This window comes from Pseudophryne corroboree, chromosome 3 (genome assembly GCF_028390025.1).
Source record: "Pseudophryne corroboree isolate aPseCor3 chromosome 3, aPseCor3.hap2, whole genome shotgun sequence".
Lineage (NCBI taxonomy): Eukaryota > Metazoa > Chordata > Amphibia > Anura > Myobatrachidae > Pseudophryne > Pseudophryne corroboree.
This window is the reverse complement of record NC_086446.1, coordinates 374,142,162-374,161,523: the sequence shown is the minus strand read 5'-3', so window position 1 is coordinate 374,161,523 and position 19,362 is coordinate 374,142,162.

Below are 19,362 nucleotides of genomic sequence, written 5' to 3'. Positions count from 1 at the left end.
CTGGAGAATAGCATGCAGGAGGTAAGTTACCATACTTGTGTAATTGTGTGTGTGGTGGGGGTATTGAGAGCACAGTACAAAACATAGGGTCTATGGTGGGGGAGAGCGGACAATACAAAACATGCAGAAGGGGGCAACTTGGTATAGCACATACAGATGGTGTGGGGGCACAATACATAAACATAGAAATTGTAGCGTACTCTATAGGACATATAGATGAAGGACATACACTTTTGGGGGTTGCGAGATGTAGAACATACGTAATACAGAAAAACAGGAAGGGTGGGGAGAGCATGATGCAGAACATACAGATTGGGGGGAAGAACAATACAGATCAGGGGAGATGGTGAAATGGCTGACATTTACAGTATATCAATGAACTGGGGGCAGGTGTACAAAGCCTGTAACATGGCAGTTATGAGCTGATTGGCTGGTACTTTACCTCTCTCCACTTTATCACTAAGCAGGGCTTGATACATCTCCCCCATATAATTACTAAATGATGAAATGGTACAGAATGGTATAAATGATGTGAATTAGAGCTGTAACAAGTGACTGTTTCCCTATCTTTACATATAATAAAGGTGACAGTGTTCCGTTCCCTAGAGCCCTTCTCCTTACCATTCAGGAGGCCTGATTCAGATGCGGACGCAGAGCTGCTGTTGCACCAAGTGGCTCAATACTTTTTCACTGTGCATGCGTGTTAGCTGCACTGCGCACAAAATGAAATCAAGCTCACATAGAGGATCCCATCGCAAAGTGATTGACAGGAAGTCAGCGTTTGAGGTGGTAACGGGGGTGGCTAACTGTATACAGGCGTGTCAGGTCCGTTCAAACGCTGTTCCATGTGCGTACATAAATTATCCATTGCGACCTGTGTTGCTGCTGGAGAGCCCCCTGTGTCTAGGAGACTTGCTCAGCCTACGACTGCTCAGACTCACGATGCAATTGTGAATGGCAAGATTGCAGCAGTGATCGCTTCAACAACCACAACTGAATCAGGCCCACAATTACACCATTATATTTTACTATTTTATCACATTTAACAACTAAGGGGTCAGTTTAATTAGGTGCGAGTTTGTCTTACAACAGCTGCACTTTCCGGTAGCCCCATAGGCTGAATCTGGCCATGAAGGGTGTGAGTTTGGATGCTGTTGAAACGTTGCAGCAATGGTAACTCGTACCTATTTGGATTGACCCCTAAATGTTAGCAATTTATAGCTTTTATTATTTACTGGTCAAATTTCTTTTCTGAAGGTACCCACTAATTACTATAAGAGAGAACTTATCCCCCCAATGTGTGTATTGTATAAAAACAATAGGCCCTTTGGGATAATTGTCCTTATTTTAGGTATTTTCCATGTCCTCAGTAGTTAGAGTAACATATTTACATAAAGAGATTTTTCTCTCTACACAACGACACCACTGTTTGCAGTTTGTCTCTCTGCTTGTTCATCCACTAACAATGATTTTTCATCTCCTCCTCTTCGTCTACACGCAGTGGGTGATTGATCCCTGAATAGCTGCCATGGGAGGAGAGCTGCGGACATATGCTCCAAATGTTGGGACATATGCATTACCTATTAGGAGATGCGGTAAAGATGCCGGCCGTCGGGTTTACAGCAGTCAGAATACTGAAACTGGGATCACGACACTCTTCAGAATCCCGGCGTTGGAACTCTGAATGGGCAAGGATACCGATGCTCGTATCCCCACGATCATAGGTATAGGGCTGGGCAAGGGGGGTTAGGTTTAGGCATCAGGCACGGGGGAGGGAGGGGTGTTATGCTGCAGGGGAGGGAAGGTTAGGTTTACGTGTCAGCCGGGGGGTTAGGTTTAGGCGTCAGTTGGGGGGTTAGGGTTAGGCTGCCGGTGGGTGGAGGTTAGGGTTAGGCTGCGGATAGGGTGGGTTAGGCACCCCCATGGGAGGTTAGGCTGCGTGGGAGGGAGGGTTAGGTTTAGGCATCAGACGGGAGGGTTAGGTTTAGGCGTTAGGCGGGGGGTTCAATTTAGGCTGTGGGTGGGGGGAGCTTAGGGTTAGGCACCCCTGGTGGTGGTTAGGCTGCGGGGGAGGGAGGGTTAGGTTTAGGCGGGGGGATTAGGTTTAGGCATCAGAAGGGGGGGTTAAGTTTAGTCTGTGGGTGGGGGGAGGTTAGGCTGCAGGTAGAGTGGGTTAGGGTTAGGCACCCCTGGGGGTGCTTAGGCTGCGGGGAAGAGAGTGTTAAGTTTAGGCATTAGACGGGGGTTAGGTTTAGGCGTCAGGCGCTGGGTTAGGTTTAGTTTAGTGTTAGACTGCGGGTAGGGTGGGTTAGGCACCCTCTGGAGTGGTTAGGCTGCGAGGGAGGGAGGGTTAGGTTTAGGCAGCAGGGACAGAGGGTGTGTGGTAAGGCTGCAGGAGAGGGAGGGTTAGGTTTATGCAGCAGGGACGGAGGTTAGGATTAGGCACCTCCGCGGAAGAGTTAGGCACAAAGTGGGGAGGTTAGGGTTAGACTGCGGACAGGCAGGGTTAGGGGGTGGGGAGAGGGAGAGGATTAGGCTTCAGGCGGAAAGGTTAGGGTTAGGCTGCCGGTAGGGTGGGTTAGGGACCCCCGGGGGTGGTTAGGCAGCGGGGGAGGAAGGTTTAGGCATCAGGAGATTAGGTTTAGGCATCAGGCGGGGGGTTAGGTGTAGGCTGTGGGTGGGGGGAAGTTAGGGTTAGGCAGCGGATAGGGTTAGTTAGGGTTAGGCACCCCCATGGGTGGTTAGGCTGTGGGGAAGGGAGGGTTAGGTTTAGGCATCAGGTGGGGGGTTAGGTTTAGGCATCAGGCGGGGGGTTAGGATTAGGCTGCGGGTGGGGAAAGGATAGGGTTAGGCTGCGGGGAAGTTAGTGTTAGGCTGTCGGTTGGGTGGGTTAGGTACCCCTGGAAGTGGTTAGGCTGCGGGGAAGGGAGGGTTAGGTTTAGGCGGCAGGGATGGAGATTAGGATTAGGCACCTCTGCGGGAGGGTTAGGCACAAAGGGGGGAGGTTAGGGTTAGACTGCGGACAGACAGGGATAGGGGAGACGGGAGAACACCCCTTACTCACCCTTGTCGGTCTTTTCTGTACTGGGATCCCGCCATCGGTATGACAACCACCGGGATCCCATGCGCTGGGTATAGCATACTGACCCCTCTATTAGTACACCTCTTAATGCCCAGAGGGAAGGGCGATCCTGAGGCCATGGTTCCCCAGAGGTTTCCCCCCAAGGGGGTTTTCCTCTCCTGAGTGCTGAAGGATGACTCTTTGTGAGTCCAGAGGTGTAGCTTTTATGCCATAATGAGTACCAATCTCATGCCCATCCCTGCAATGTATAAGAAGTAAAATAATTGCTAATGCGCTCACTTTACTTCTGGGTTTAGACCCCGGCTGCGCTAGCTCACATGTGCAATCGTCAGACTGCGTATGTGAGAGCAGACAATAATGTAGAGGGATCCCAAGGATCCTTCTCCTGGGAATTATTGCATAATGTAGCCCACAGGCTACAAAAGCCATTTAGAAATGGCATTAGCTGCCAGGCCAAGCTCAGAAATGCTTTGCATTCTGGAGCTTGGTGAGTTTCACAGTTTACCATCTGCCGTAGAAACCTTTGGTGGCTGCCTTTGTAATCACAATGGGAGGAACGCAATAGATATCTCAAATATCCATTGCAGTCCCCAATACATACATTCAGGGGCTGGTTAATATTTGTGGGCAGCCCCCAAAACCGACTGTTTTTGGAGATGTCTCGCAAATATTAATTATTAAATATTCCACTTAATAAACTTTTTATATTTTAACATAAACTAAAAAAATTTTTATGTATTCATTGACTGAGTCTCCCATCTTTACTGAATGCTAATTTCACAGGGTCCGCAAATTATTACTGATATGACTGTTACTCTACTGTCCTGCTGTATAGTAGCCAGACATATATTTTATATACAGCACTCTTGGGGGATGTATCAAGCCTTGGAGAGAGATAAAGTGCAGATGTCCAAACCACCCAATCTTCTGTCACTTATCTAGCACAGTACATGAAATGATACCTGTAGTTAGAAGCTTCATTTGATTTGGGCAAAGACTCATCTTTATCTCTCTCCGCGGCTTGATACATCTCCCGGAAAATATCATGTCTTCCTTTTACTTAATTAACAAGTCTAATTAATTAATTGTCTTGGAAACAGGGTAAGAAATTCACAGTATAAGATAATGTTATAAAGGCTTGTCAATACCTCCTGGTACATTTATATTGATTTATCATTCACATTTCCTCCATGCCAGACAGGGGTGGATTGGGAACGTAAAGTGGCCCTGGAAATATATGAAAAGTGGCCTCATGTAGGTTGGAGTAAGTCAGCTATAAGCGGGGCCCAACACAAATTGGGCTTAAGCAAACTGTTAGCATTACCCACAGTGGTAGTAAGCAAGGCTAATGCAGCATGGTAGGCAGTCACAGCACCAGCAGGAGAATCATGTCACAGGAGGTGGAGATCACACCAGTGGGTGAGGTACTGCACTGGTAGGCAGTCACAGCACCAGCAGGAGGATCATGTCACAGGAGGTGGAGATCACGCCAGTAGCTGAGGCATTGCACTGGTAGGCAGTCACAGCACCAACAGGAGGATCTTGTCACAGGAGGTGGAGATCACACCAGTAGGTGGGGCATTGCACTGGTAGGCAGTCAGATCACCTGCAGGAGAATCATGTCACAGGAGGTGGAGATCACACCAGTAGCTGAGGCATTGCACTGGTAGGCAGTCACAGCACCAGCTGGAGGATCATGTCACAGGAGGTGGAGATCACACCGGTGGGTGAGGCATTGCACTGGTAGGCAGTCACATCACCTGCAGGAGAATCATGTCACAGGAGGTGGAGATCACACCAGTAGCTGAGGCATTGCACTGGTAGGTAGTCACAGCACCAGCAGGAGGATCATGTCACAGGAGGTGGAGATCACACCAGTAGGTGAGGCATTGCACTGGTAGGTAGTCACAGCACCAACAGGAGGATCATGTCACAGGAGGTGGAGATCACACCAGTAGCTGAGGCATTGCACTGGTAGGTAGTCACATCACCTGCAGGAGAATCATGTCACAGGAGGTGGAGATCACACCAGTAGGTGAGGCATTACACTGGTAGGCAGTCACAGCACCAGCAGTAGGATCTTGTCACAGGAGGTGCAGATCACACCAGTAGCTGAGGCATTGTACTGGTAGGCAGTCACAGCACCAGCAGGAGGATCGTGTCACAGGAGGTGGAGATCACACCGGTGGGTGAGGCATTGCACTGGTAGGCAGTCACAGCACCAGCAGGAGGAATTTCTGTCAAAGGAGGTGGAGATCACACCAGTGGGTGAGGTACTGCACTGGTAGGCAGTCACAGCACCAGCAGGAGGATCTTGTCAAAGGAGGTGGAGATCACACCAGTAGGTGAGGCATTGCACTGGTAGGCAGTCACAGCACCAGCAGGAGGATCTTGTCAAAGGAGGTGGAGATCACACCAGTAGGTGAGGCTTTGCACTGGTAGGCAGTCACAGCACCAACAGGAGGATCGTGTCAAAGGAGGTGGAGATCACACCAGTAGGTGGGGCATTGCACTGGTAGGCAGTAACAACAGCACCAGCAGGAGGATTGTGTCACAGAAGGTGGAGATCACACCAGGCACACACTGCGTTCTCCTCCCCTTGCAGCAGCGGTGGTGAGTAGCTGCGGAGGGAGGGAGGGAGCGGCGGCACGTCGGCGGTGGATACCCAAGGCTAAATTCTTAAGGGTACTACCCGTACCCGCCCACTTGCACCGCTGAGTACAGCAGCAGCTGCAGCACCAAATATAACTATCCTAATAAGTGTGTGTGTATATATATATATATATACACACATATACACACACACACACATATATACACTGCCCCAGGCTGCTGACATTGTTTTAATAGCATATATACATATACTAGACTAGTACAGATAGTACACTGTCTGTACCTCACTCAAGCTGTCGGACTTAGGCTGCTCCCCGTCCCAGGCTCCACACACCAGGCTGTGCCTAATGCAACGCGGCTCCCCCACCCTGAGTGTACCTGCTACTTGCCGCTGCTCAAGCCTCATGAGTCATGCCGCGCCAAGCCAGCCCCCAGCCGCGGGAGCGCCATGACATCACGATCACGCTCTCAGCAAGCTGAGAAGGGGAGGCGCCGATGCAGAGGCGCACAGCGGCAGCAGGGGGACGCGTGAGCGCATCACAGTCACAGTGAGCGGCGCGGCGGAGTGGCCCACGGCAAAATTCTTAAGGGTACGCCGTACCCGCCCATTCCCGCCCACTTGCAGGGCTGTATATAACACATGTAACTGTGACAGGGAAGGTGGCCTCTCTCAGCATTGGGCCCCATAGTAGCGGCCAGCGGTAGATTGGGATCGAACACCGGCCCAGGAAAATTTATGGAAGCAGCCCTAATAAGGGTGGAGTCTGTTGAGGGGGAAGGGCCTGTCAAGAGGGCGGGGTCACTCCTCAGCGGTCCTAATTCTGAGATAGACACAGTTGGGGCCTCCTTTGCTTTACGTTATGCTATTGTTTACCTTTGATTGTGGCACTCATTCTGAGTTGACCGCTCGCTAGCTTCTTTTAGCAGCCGTGCAAACGCATTGTCGCCACCCGCGGGGGAGTGTATTTTCACTTTGCAAGTGTGTGATCGCATGTGCAGCCGAGCGACACAAACACATTTTGTGCAAAACAAGACCAGCCCTGTAGTTACTTATCCTGTGCGATGATTCTAGCGACGGAGGTCCCGGAATTGACGTCAGATACCCGCCCTGCAAACGCCTGGACATGCCTGCATTTTCCCAAACACTCCCAGAAAAGGGTCTGTTGCCACCCACCTGTCAATCTCCATGCGATCGGCTGTGCGAATGGATTCATCGCTAAAAGCATTGCACAACAACAATGCTCTTTGTACCCGTAAGACGCGCGTGCGCATTGCGGCGCATACACATGTGCAGTTTTGCAGTTTTTTTTACCTGATCGCAGAGCTGCGAAAAACGGCAGTGAGCGATCAACTTGGAATGACCCCCTTTATGCATATGCTGCTACAATACCCTTCCCTGATGTACATCTGTACGTCTGAATATACAAGGACTGATATGCCCACTTCCAGTGTCTACTGACACTGCAGTCATGCCTTTAATCTACTTATGATTTTATTGATTTTTCATTCTACAAACCCCTTTTTTTAACCTTATATGTTTCATAGTACAGGGAGGAGGAGCACACACTACATACAGCACAGTACAGGGAGGGAGCACACACTACATACAGCATAGTACAGGGAGGGAGCACACACTACATACAGCACAGTACAGGGAGAGAGCACACACTACATACAGCACAGTACAGGGAGGGAACACACACTACATACAGTACAGTACAGGGAGGGAGCACACACTACATACAGCACAGTACAGGGAGGGAGCACACACTACATACAGCACAGTACAGGGAGGGTGCACACACTACATACAGCATAGTACAGGGAGGGTGCACACACTACATACAGCACAGTACAGGGAGGAGGAGCACACACTACATACAGTACAGTACAGGGATGGAGCACACACTACATACAGCACAGTACAGGGAGGGGGAGCACACACTACATACAGCACAGTACAGGGAGGGGGAGCACACACTACATACAGCACAGTACAGGGAGGGGGAGCACACACTACATACAGCACAGTACAGGGAGGGAGCACACACTACATACAGCACAGTACAGGGAGGGAGCACACACTACATACAGCACAGTACAGGGAGGGAGCACACACTACATACAGCACAGTACAGGGAGGGAGCACACACTACATACAGCACAGTACAGGGAGGGGGAGCACACACTACATACAGCACAGTACAGGGAGGGGGAGCACACACTACATACAGCACAGTACAGGGAGGGAGCACACACTACATACAGCACAGTACAGGGAGGGAGCACACACTACATACAGCACAGTACAGGGAGGGGGAGCACACACTACATACAGCACAGTACAGGGAGGGGGAGCACACACTACATACAGCACAGTACAGGGAGGGAGCACACACTACATACAGCACAGTACAGGGAGGGAGCACACATTACATACAGCACAGTACGGGGAGGGAGCACACACTACATACAGTACAGTACAGGGAGGGAGCACACACTACATACAGCACAGTACAGGGAGGGAGCACACTACATACAGCACAGTACATGGAGGGAGCACACACTACATACAGCACAGTACAGGGAGAGGGAGCACACACAGCATACAGCACAGTACAGGGAGGGGGAGCACACACTACATACAGCACAGTACAGGGAGGGGGAGCACACACTACATACAGCACAGTACAGGGAGGGAGCACACACTACATACAGCACAGTACAGGGAGGGAGCACACTACATACAGCACAGTACAGGGAGGGAGCACACACTACATACAGCACAGTACAGGGAGGGGGAGCACACACTACATACAGCACAGTACAGGGAGGGAGCACACACTACATACAGCACAGTACAGGAAGGGAGCACACACAAGTAGTGAAACACAGACACAGGGGACAAGCGCAGCAGAATCTGTCCCAGTGGCCAATCCGCCCTTGATACATAGCCACTACATTATGACATGAATAGCACCACATTATGCCTTTAATCTACTTATGATTTTATTGATTTTTCATTCTACAAACCCCTTTTTTTAACCTTATATGTTTCATAGTACAGGGAGGAGGAGCACACACTACATACAGCACAGTACAGGGAGGGAGCACACACTACATACAGCATAGTACAGGGAGGGAGCACACACTACATACAGCACAGTACAGGGAGAGAGCACACACTACATACAGCACAGTACAGGGAGGGAACACACACTACATACAGTACAGTACAGGGAGGGAGCACACACTACATACAGCACAGTACAGGGAGGGAGCACACACTACATACAGCACAGTACAGGGAGGGTGCACACACTACATACAGCATAGTACAGGGAGGGTGCACACACTACATACAGCACAGTACAGGGAGGAGGAGCACACACTACATACAGTACAGTACAGGGAGGAAGCACCCACTACATACAGCACAGTACAGGGAGGGGGAGCACACACTACATACAGCACAGTACAGGGAGGGGGAGCACACACTACATACAGCACAGTACAGGGAGGGAGCACACACTACATACAGCACAGTACAGGGAGGGAGCACACTACATACAGCACAGTACAGGGAGGGAAGGGAGCACACACAAGTAGTGAAACACAGACACAGGGGACAAGCGCAGCAGAATCTGTCCCAGTGGCCAATCCGCCCTTGATACATAGCCACTACATTATGACATGAATAGCACCACATTATACAAATAGCACTGCATTACACGTATAGCACCACATTACATGTATAGCACTACACGTATAGCACTGCATTACACAAATAGCGCCACATTACATAAATAGCACAACTTTAAAGAGATAAAAGCTCACTACACGTATAGCACCGCATTACATGTATAGCATTACACGTATAGCACCACATTACACAAATAGCGCCACATAACACAAACAGCACAACATTACAGGTATAGCACCGCACTACACGTATAGCACCGCATTATACGACTAGCACCACATTACATACGTAGCCACCGCATTACATACGTAGCCACCGCATTACATACGTAGACACCGCATAAATAGGCCCATCATCATGGACAGACATCGGGCAGCTATAGGGCTGAAGGACGTTGCATTAGAGATTGTCCCAGGGCTGGCTGTGAGTGCTGCCTGGTCAGCTGGCATCCTGAGAACAAAGTACATCCTGATCCTGTCCAGTCCCCAAACCATGCACTGTGACCGGGGACGTCCTAACCCTTACACTAACATGATAATGCAAATAATGTAATTAAAAATAACATCTCTACCGGGTCCCCTTCAGTGCTTAGACGCCGCTCTGGCCAGTTCAGTGAGAGTGCGGGAGCTGGGGTAGCAGCGGGTATAGTGAACCCAGCTCCGACCATCGCTTTGCTGCTGCTCCTGCCTGGCCGGGGCCAGGGAGAGGATGCTCCTGGGCTTGTTAACTTTCTCAGGGTCCCCCATTGGTAGAACAGCATCACCACTTTTCACGGCTAGCGGCACCTGGAAGTGCCCGCTAGCCTAACTTCCGGATTGCATTCCAATGAACCATAAGTACTGGAAGCAGTGTAAGCCAGCCCAGCCTGAGTGTGAATCGGCCTGGCTGAGGGGTGATATGGGACCAGCCCATCGAAATTGGTCATGGTGTTCTGGTGGGCCAATCGCCCCTGGTAGCTGCACTCCCTGCACCTATGGTAGCTACACCCTTGAATATAAACATGTAACTGTGACAGGGAAGGTGGCCCCTCTCAGCTATGGGTCCCAAAGCAGCTGCACCTATGGTAGCTACACCCTGCATATAACACATGTAATTGTGACAGGGAAGGTTGCTCCTCTCAGCTCTACATAGCAGCTGCACTCCATGCACTTATGGTAGCTACACCCTTTTATATAAACATGTAACTGTGACAGGGAAGGTGGCCTCTCTCAGCACTGGGCCCCATAGCAGCTGCACTCCTCGCACCTATGGTAGCTACGCCCTTGTATATAACACATGTAACTGTGACAGGGAAGGTGGCCTCTCTCAGCACTGGGCCCCATAGCAGCTGCACTCCTCGCACCTATGGTAGCTACACCCTTGTACATAACAAAGGTAACTGTGACAGGGAAGGTGGCCTCTCTCAGCACTGGGCCCCATAGCAGCTGCACTCCTCGCACCTATGGTAGCTACACCCTTGTATATAACACAGGTAACTGTGACAGGGAAGGTGGCCTTTCTCAGCTCTGGGTCATACTTGCCTACTCTCCCGGAATGGCCAGGAGGCCCGAAAATCGGGTGACCCTCCCGGCCCCCCGGAAGAGCAGGCAGGTCTCCCGATCTCAGGGGTCCTCTCTGCCCGGCCGCCCACTTAGCGAGTAAAGTGGGCGGTCTGGGCAGGAGATGACGCGATTCTTGTTGAATCGCGTCATCATAGCCACGCCCCCTGCTGTATAATGCCGGTAATAGCGGAATGACACAGCGGGGGCGTGGCTTACACAACGCGATTTCCGCCGCCACGCCCCTATCCTGCCTCCGCCACGCCCCATCTCGCCTCTGGCCCACCTCCCTCTGGACGTAACCTCACTGCCCGCCCCCCTGCTGAGCCGACCTGGCTGCTCTCTCCCGGGGCGGGATGTACTAAAAGGAAAATGCGGTAAAACCCCGTTTTACCGCATTTTCGTATGTACTAACCCCCGACCGCCGCGTTTTCGCCCCATAGGGTATCGCCATCTTTTTATGGCGATACCCTATAAAAGCCTATGGGATTCTTACCGCCGCATCCCGCCGCTCCCCCCCCCCCCCCCCCCCCCGCGCCGCTCACGACGACCCTTCTCCCCCCAGCATACCTGTGTGTCACTGAGCTGCTGCGGCCCCCCCCCCTCCTTCTCCCCCGCAGCACAGCCTTATCTACTTTGGGCTGCAGGGGGGAGGAGGAGGAGCCCGGGGACTCTCTGAACACGTCACCTTCCGGGTCTGGGAGGTGACGGAGACCCGTGCTGACCCCCGCCAACACCTGCACACATCATCGCGGGGGTCTCCTATACCGCATTGCGATACTAATCGCATATGTTAGTACATATGCGATTAGTATCACTGCGGTAGGCGGCGAGGGGCGGCGATGACATATAGTACATCCCGCCCCCGGAGAGAGCAGCCTAGAAGTCGGCAAGTATGCTCTGGGTCCCATAGCATCTGCACTCCCTGCACATATGGTAACTACACCCTTGTATATAACACATGTAACTGTGACAGGGAAGGTGGTCTCTCTCAGCTCTGGGTCCCAAAGCATCTGCACTCCCTGCGCCTATGGTAGCTACACCCTGTATATAACACATGTAACTGTGATAGGGAAGGTGGCCCTTTTCAGCTCTGGGCCCCATAGCAGCTGCACTCCCTGCACCTATGGTAGCTACACCCTGTATATAACACATGTAACTGTGATAGGGAAGGTGGCCCTTTTCAGCTCTGGGCCCCATAGCAGCTGCACTCCCTGCACCTATGGTAGCTATGCCCTTGGCGAGCCTGCATGGGGCTCTGTTGCACTCATACCCCCACCGGCAATATGGCGGCCAGGATCCTGGCATCAGGATGCTGACCGCTGGGATCCCAACCGCTGGTTACACGATACCAACGCATGATAGAGCATATGGTACTTGCCTATTCTCCCGCAATGTCTTGGAAACTCCAGGATAGCAGGCACCAAGGTGTAGGCATATCTTCAGTAACGCCTCAGTTCCACACATGATGCCCACTTCCCGTGTGAAGTGACCAGTCCAGGCGAGCTGATGACGCTATTCCTGCTGAATCCCATCATCATGGCCCCTTCCCCCGCTTTACAATTATATAATCGTGACTTTATATACTGTGCCTTGATGATGCGATTCTGCTGTCATGCCCCTGCACTGCCCAAAATGGTTGCGTCATACCCCTCCCAACTGGCAGACAAGAACTTGGTAAGTGTGTTTTATCTGGGTCCTGTAGCTCACCAGCAAAAAAGTATCTATTTTTAACGATTTCATCACCCCCACATCCACTGCATACAATGGGGTCTATGGGGGTCATTCCGAGTTGTTCGCTCGGTAAAAATCTTCGCATCGCAGCGATTTTCCGCTTAATGCGCATGCGCAATTTCCACACTGCGACTGCGCCAAGTAAATTTGCTATGCAGTTAGGATTTTTACTCACGGCTTTTTCATCGTTCTGGCGATCGTAATGTGATTGACAGGAATGGGTGTTACTGGGCGGAAACAGGCCGTTTTATGGGCGTGTGGGAAAAAACGCTACCGTTTCCGGAAAAAACGCAGGAGTGGCCGGAGAAACGGAGGAGTGTCTGGGCGAACGCTGGGTGTGTTTGTGACGTCAAACCAGGAACGACAAGCAGTAAAATGATCGCAGATGCCGAGTAAGTCTGGAGCTACTCAGAAACTGCTACGAGGTGTGTAATCGCAATATTGCTAATACATCGTTCGCAATTTTAAGATGCTAAGATTCACTCCCAGTAGGCGGCGGCTTAGCATGAGCAAATCTGCTAAAATCCGCTTGCGAGCGAACAACTCGGAATGACCCCCTATGTACTAAGCCTTGGAGAGAGATAAAGTGGATGGAGATAAAGTACCAGCCAATCAGCTCCTGTCATTTTTCAAACCCAGCCTATAATATGACCGTTAATAGCTGATTGGCTGGTACTTATCTCCGTCCACTTTATCTCTCTCCAAGGCTTAGTAAATAGACTCCAGTGTTTGTAATGAGCCCCAGTGATTTAGCCTACAAACACCCACCACCACCACCACCACCACCACCAATTTTACAACTAAACACTGTAAAGCATGAGAGGACATGGGCTGTTATCTGATGTCTCCACTGTACAGCTGGCCACACGCAGGCCCATCCCGCCTCTGGAGCTGCGGTTCAGGATTATTGATCAATTTGACCTCACACTTGGATGGCCAAACCTGACATGGACCAGTAAAACAGCCCCATGGGGTTTCTGGAGGATCTATGGGGCCAATTCAGACCTGATCGCTCGCTAGCTGTTTTTTGCAGTCCTGCGTTCACATAGTCGCCGCCCACCGGGGAGTGTAATTTAGCTGTGCAAGTGTGCGATCGCATGTGCAGCCGAGCGGTACAAAAAGATTTTGTGCAGTTTCTGAGTAGCCCAGGACTTACTCAGCCGCTGCGATCACTTCAACCTGTCCGGGACCGGAATTCACATCAGACCCCCGCCCAGCAAACGCTTGGGAACGCCTGCGTTTTTCCAAGCACGCCCAGAAACGGTCAGTTGACACTCACAAATGCCTTCTTCCTGTCAATCTCCTTGCGTTCGCCCATGCGAATGGATTCTTTGCACAAACCCATCGCAGAGCAACGAACCGCTTTGTACCTGTGTGACGTGCCTGCACATTGCGGTACATACGCATGCGCAATTCTGACCTGATGGCAGCGCTGCAAAAAACACTAGCGAGCAATCAGGTCTGAATTAGGCCCTATAAACACTGTGTTATTTGCACATTAAGTGGTATAAATGAAAATCTATGGAACATGAGTAGTTAACATGAATTAAAAACAAATCATCACATTATAATGAAGTCCAGTAAACATGACATGATGGGAGTTGTAGTGCACCAAGGTCCTCCTAGACAGATCCGCACATGACATTCCACCATGCACTGGGCTCAGCCACCAAGCATCCCTGGAACTTGTTATAAAATGTTGCCAAGTATGACAGTCACATATCAAAGTAAACTCTAATGGGCCCTACACACTGGTCGACCTGACTGAAAGATATGAACGATCTCGTTCAGTAATGAATGAGATACCGTTCATATCTTCGAGTGTGGAGGCACCAGCGATGAACAATGTGCGGACACGTGCTCGTTCATCGCTGGTGCCCCGTCAGCTGTGCATGCAGGCCAATACGGACGATCTCGTCCATATTTGCCTGCACTGCTATGGAGCCGTGTGACGGGGAGAGTGAAGAAACTTCACTCCCCCCGTCACTGCCCCCCCCCCCCCCCTGGCCGCCGGGTATACGCCAGTTCGACGGCGGAATGTTAAATGTGTTGGGCCTTTAGGTGTATCTACTATATAAAAGCGAAAATCCGTCCTTCTGTCTTTCTATACAAATCCACAGTTTACAATTGACGATCGTTAAATAAAAGCATATTAAAACACGGCGGAGGCAACTAAAACAATTAGAAATCCCTAGCACCTCTAGGGGGGCATACAGCAGCACAGAGTATATCAGGAGACAGCATAACTCCGGAATTGCTGGAGCAGTGTACTCAAAACTTGGTACACATATGCCTTACAATCTGGGAACAAACACTGTGGGAGGAAGACACCCCTAGCACCCCTAAGGGTGAGGCAGCAGCACTGAGTATTTCAGCAGACAGCATAACTCTAGAATGCCTGCAGCAATTTACAACAAACTTGGTACACATATGACTTTCACTGTGGAAACAAACACTGTGGGGGTCAGACACCCCTAGCAACCCTATGGGTGGGACAGCAGCACAGAGTATGTCAGCAGACAGCATAACTGTGGAAGGCCTGGAGCAATTTACACCAAACTTGGTACACATCTGACTTACAATCTGCAAACAAACTCTGTGGGGGTTAGACACCCCTAGGGGCAGGCCAGCAGCACAGAGTATGTCAGGAGACAGCATAACTCCCGAATGCCTGGACCAATTTACAACAAACTTGGTTCACATATGACTTGCAAGCTGGGAACAAACACTGTGGGGGGTAAGACAACCCTAGCACCTCTAGGGGTGAGGCAGCAGCACAGGGTTTTTCAGCAGTCAGCATGGAGCAATTTGCGCCAAACTTGCTACACATATGACTTAAGGTCCGTACCCTGTGAGCGACGTCGTCTAATGTTTCCCCACCCGGGCCGGCTGGCCGGTCGGCGGCCAACTGTACACACTGAGAGATATGACCGCTCATATCGCTCAGTGACGTCACGTCTCCGCCAGCCCTGCATGAGGGTCGTGGACGACAGACCAGATCCTGCATGCATGCACTGGCGACAGCGACGATTGTTTCCAATCCGCGGGGCCGCGCATCGGTCGTCGCTGGCGGCATACACACTTGCCGATAAAATGAGCAACGTCGCTCAGGAAGGGGGAAAATGAGCGACGTCGATCATTTTATCGGCAAGTGTGTATGGGCCTTTACACTCTGGGAACAAAGACTGTGAGGGTAACACACCACTAGCACCCCTAGGGGTGGGCCAGCAGCACACACTATATCAGGACATGCATGATCTCAGTGATGACAGGGCTGCATGTGACAGGGCCAGTGACATGATGTGAGGAGGGGAATGGAGGCAGCAGGAAGCTACAGACTGAGAGTTGTATAGTGGGAAGAGCAGGGTCCCTTGGGGGACCAAAAAGGGGGGCGGCCACTACACAAAGTGCATCAGGGAAGCAAGATATGCCTATATACTAGATCTCCAATCAACATAAATTAACAAACTATCATTCTAATTTACCATCCTCATCCCGTACCAAAGCACGGGTATTCAGCTATCTACAATGTTATTTATACTGTGTGTTTAATATTTACATTTATTTTTGTAAACAGACATTTTTAAAATCCGGGGTAACGCGAGTACTCCAGCTAGTATATACTAAATCATCTGTCACAGTAGCAATATTCTGAGCATATTGGAAGTCTCGCAACAGAACATTTATAGATAGAGTTTAGGATCATACATGTTAACATTTAACAATATGCTATTTCGGCATGACCTCTTATGGAGTCTATGTAAGTCAGGCATGTCCAAACTGCGGCACTCCAGCTGTTGGGAAACTACATATCCCAGCATGCCCTGACACAGTTTTGCTGTCAGAGAATGCTAAAGCTGTGTCAGGGCATGCTGGGATGTGTAGTTTCTAAACAGCTGGAGGGCCGCAGTTTGGACATGCCTGATGTAAGTCATTAGCAAAACCAAATGCTCCGTCTACATACAGTACAGCGCAGGCACAAGGTGGTCATGTAATAAGTGATATGCCGGCCAGACTCTTATATCTAAGTTTCCTTTGATGCTTGATCCAAATAATGTATGACTAACAATGACATTACTGTGAAGTGAAGGAGAGATGATGAGGATGGTCACCTGTAACACACGTGCAATGTTTCTGTGACATGGAAAAACAATGGAAGAAATGTTATGGAGTCACCTTCATTGTTGTCCTAGTTGATAGGATAACCAGAAGAGTAGCTTTGGGTGGGGGTGTAGTATTGTATGCTGGCGGCCGGGCTCCCGGCGTCCAGCATACCAGCGCAGGAATCCCGACCGCCGGCAAACCGACAGCGCGGTGAGCGCAAATGAGCCCCTTGCGGGCACAGTGGCACACTGCGCGCACCATGCTATTTATTCTCCCTCCGGGGGTTGTGGACCCCCAAGAGGGAGATAAAGTGTCGGTATGCCGGTTGTCGGGATTCCGGCGCCGATATACTGTGCGCCGCGATCACGACAGCCGGCAAACTGAAGTCCACCCTTGGGTAGAGTGTCATGAGATGAAATGAAAACCAAAAAGTTATGTACCCTTCAGGGTCTGTTCTCAGCAGTCCGGCTGTCGGTACAATCGTGCCACGTGGTGCCACAGGGCACAGCCACGCTCACTGTCCACTCAACCTCTTTCCAACACGTCCAGTGGGTGTGAACAAGTCGAGTGGATGTCATTACCTATGCCCTGTGAATGTCCCCTTGCATGCCCGCCTTACAGTTTTATATACGCTGGTATTGAATAATACATTTCTAGTGCGCCACAAAAAAGACAACTCTTATTTCTTCTCCTCTTTATACGCTCATGGGTTACACAGGTTCTGTGGCTGATTAAACCAGGTGACATGCAGACTTGAGGTCAGCCAGCCACAGAAACTGTATAATTCATGAGTTTCCTGGTTTAATGGTATAGTATAGTTACTATAGCTATCCCTCACTCTTTATATATATATATATATATATATATATATATATACATACACACACACACACACATAACGGAAAATTATTAATTCAGCCTCTTAGATAAAGAGCTTTATTTCCTTATAAAATATAAACGGTGATTTAGTCTAGAAATTCCTGTCACTTATGTTTTCCATTTACCTACGGTATATATTGAGGCACTCTATACAACATTGCCTTATACTTCATTTTCTACACTAGTCTCATTTTTTTTAAACTCATGTATATCCAGTTGTAATTGATGTAGAAAATGTATATGTAAGATAGCTGTAACTCTGTAGCTTTGCTGCTGGTTACTGTGACATCACACCTAGCCTGTGACATCACTAACCCGTGACATCACAATGCTTCTCCCTGTAACATTCTATCTACAGCTGCTTATGTTTCCAGTTTCCATGCAGGAAGACAGGTAGGAGGAGGTGAGTCCTACATAGCAGGGTATGATGGAGAGGGGTAAGGAAGACAGAGTGCAGTATAGTCAGCTGAAAGGCAAGACAAGATAGACAGAACAGGGAATACAGGTACAAGGACACATAAATAGGAGAAGCGCAGGAAGGAACAACATATTTAGGAATAAAAATGTAGCGTTACAGGAATAAAGAGGGCAGTATGGAGGATAAGCACACATACAGGGGATGCAGATAACCTGGGTCTCTATGAGGCAGGATCGTGGCTTTGGGATGAAAAAGTTAATAAAATAGATAAATGGGATATTGATAACTTTGAAAGTATCTTGTTTGGTTTAAGGAATATTGGGAAACTGGTTGACTCATGGACATGTTATTGTATTTAAACTAGTACTATGCTTAATGATAATCTTTTGTGTTTTCTAGATCATCTGGCAAAGAGATTTGCAGAGTGTCGGGTGACCGGCAAAGAGATCTGCAAAGTGTCAGTTGAAGATGGCGGGAGAGGTCGCAGTGGTAGCAACAACTGGAGTATAACATGCAGGAGGTAAGTTACCATACTCTCTCTGCACATGTTACCTCTGCCCCACCTGCAGTGCACATGGTTTTGTCCATTAGAGAACAAACTTGCTGTTGCGATCAGGTCTGAATTAGGCCCAGTGTATGATACTAACATGGGGGGTAATTCCAAATTGATCGCAGCAGGAAATTTTTTAGTAGTTGGGCAAAACCATGTGCACTGCAGGGGAGGCAGGTGTAACATGTGCAGAAAGAGTTAGATTTGGGTGGGTTATTTTGTTTCTGTGCAGGGTAAATACTGGCTGCTTTATTTTTACACTGCAATTTAGATTGCAGATTGAACTCACCACACCCAAATCTATCTCTATCTGCACATGTTATATCTGCCTCCCCTGCAGTGCACATGGGGAGTCATTCCGAGTTGTTCGCTCGTTATATTTTTCTCGCAACGGAGCGATTAGTCGCTAATGCGCATGCGCAATGTCCGCAGAGCGACTGCGTCAAGTAAATTTGCTATGCAGTTAGGTATTTTACTCACGGCATTACGAGGATTTTTCTTCGTTCTGGTGATCGTAATGTGATTGACAGGAAGTGGGTGTTTCTGGGCGGAAATTGGCCGTTTTATGGGTGTGTGCGAAAAAACGCTACCGTTTCTGGGAAAAACGCGGGAGTGGCTGGAGAAACGGGGGAGTGTCTGGGCGAATGCTGGGTGTGTATGTGACGTCAAACCAGGAACGAAACTGACTGAACTGATCGCAGTTGCCGAGTAAGTCCGGAGCTACTCAGAAACTGCTAAGAA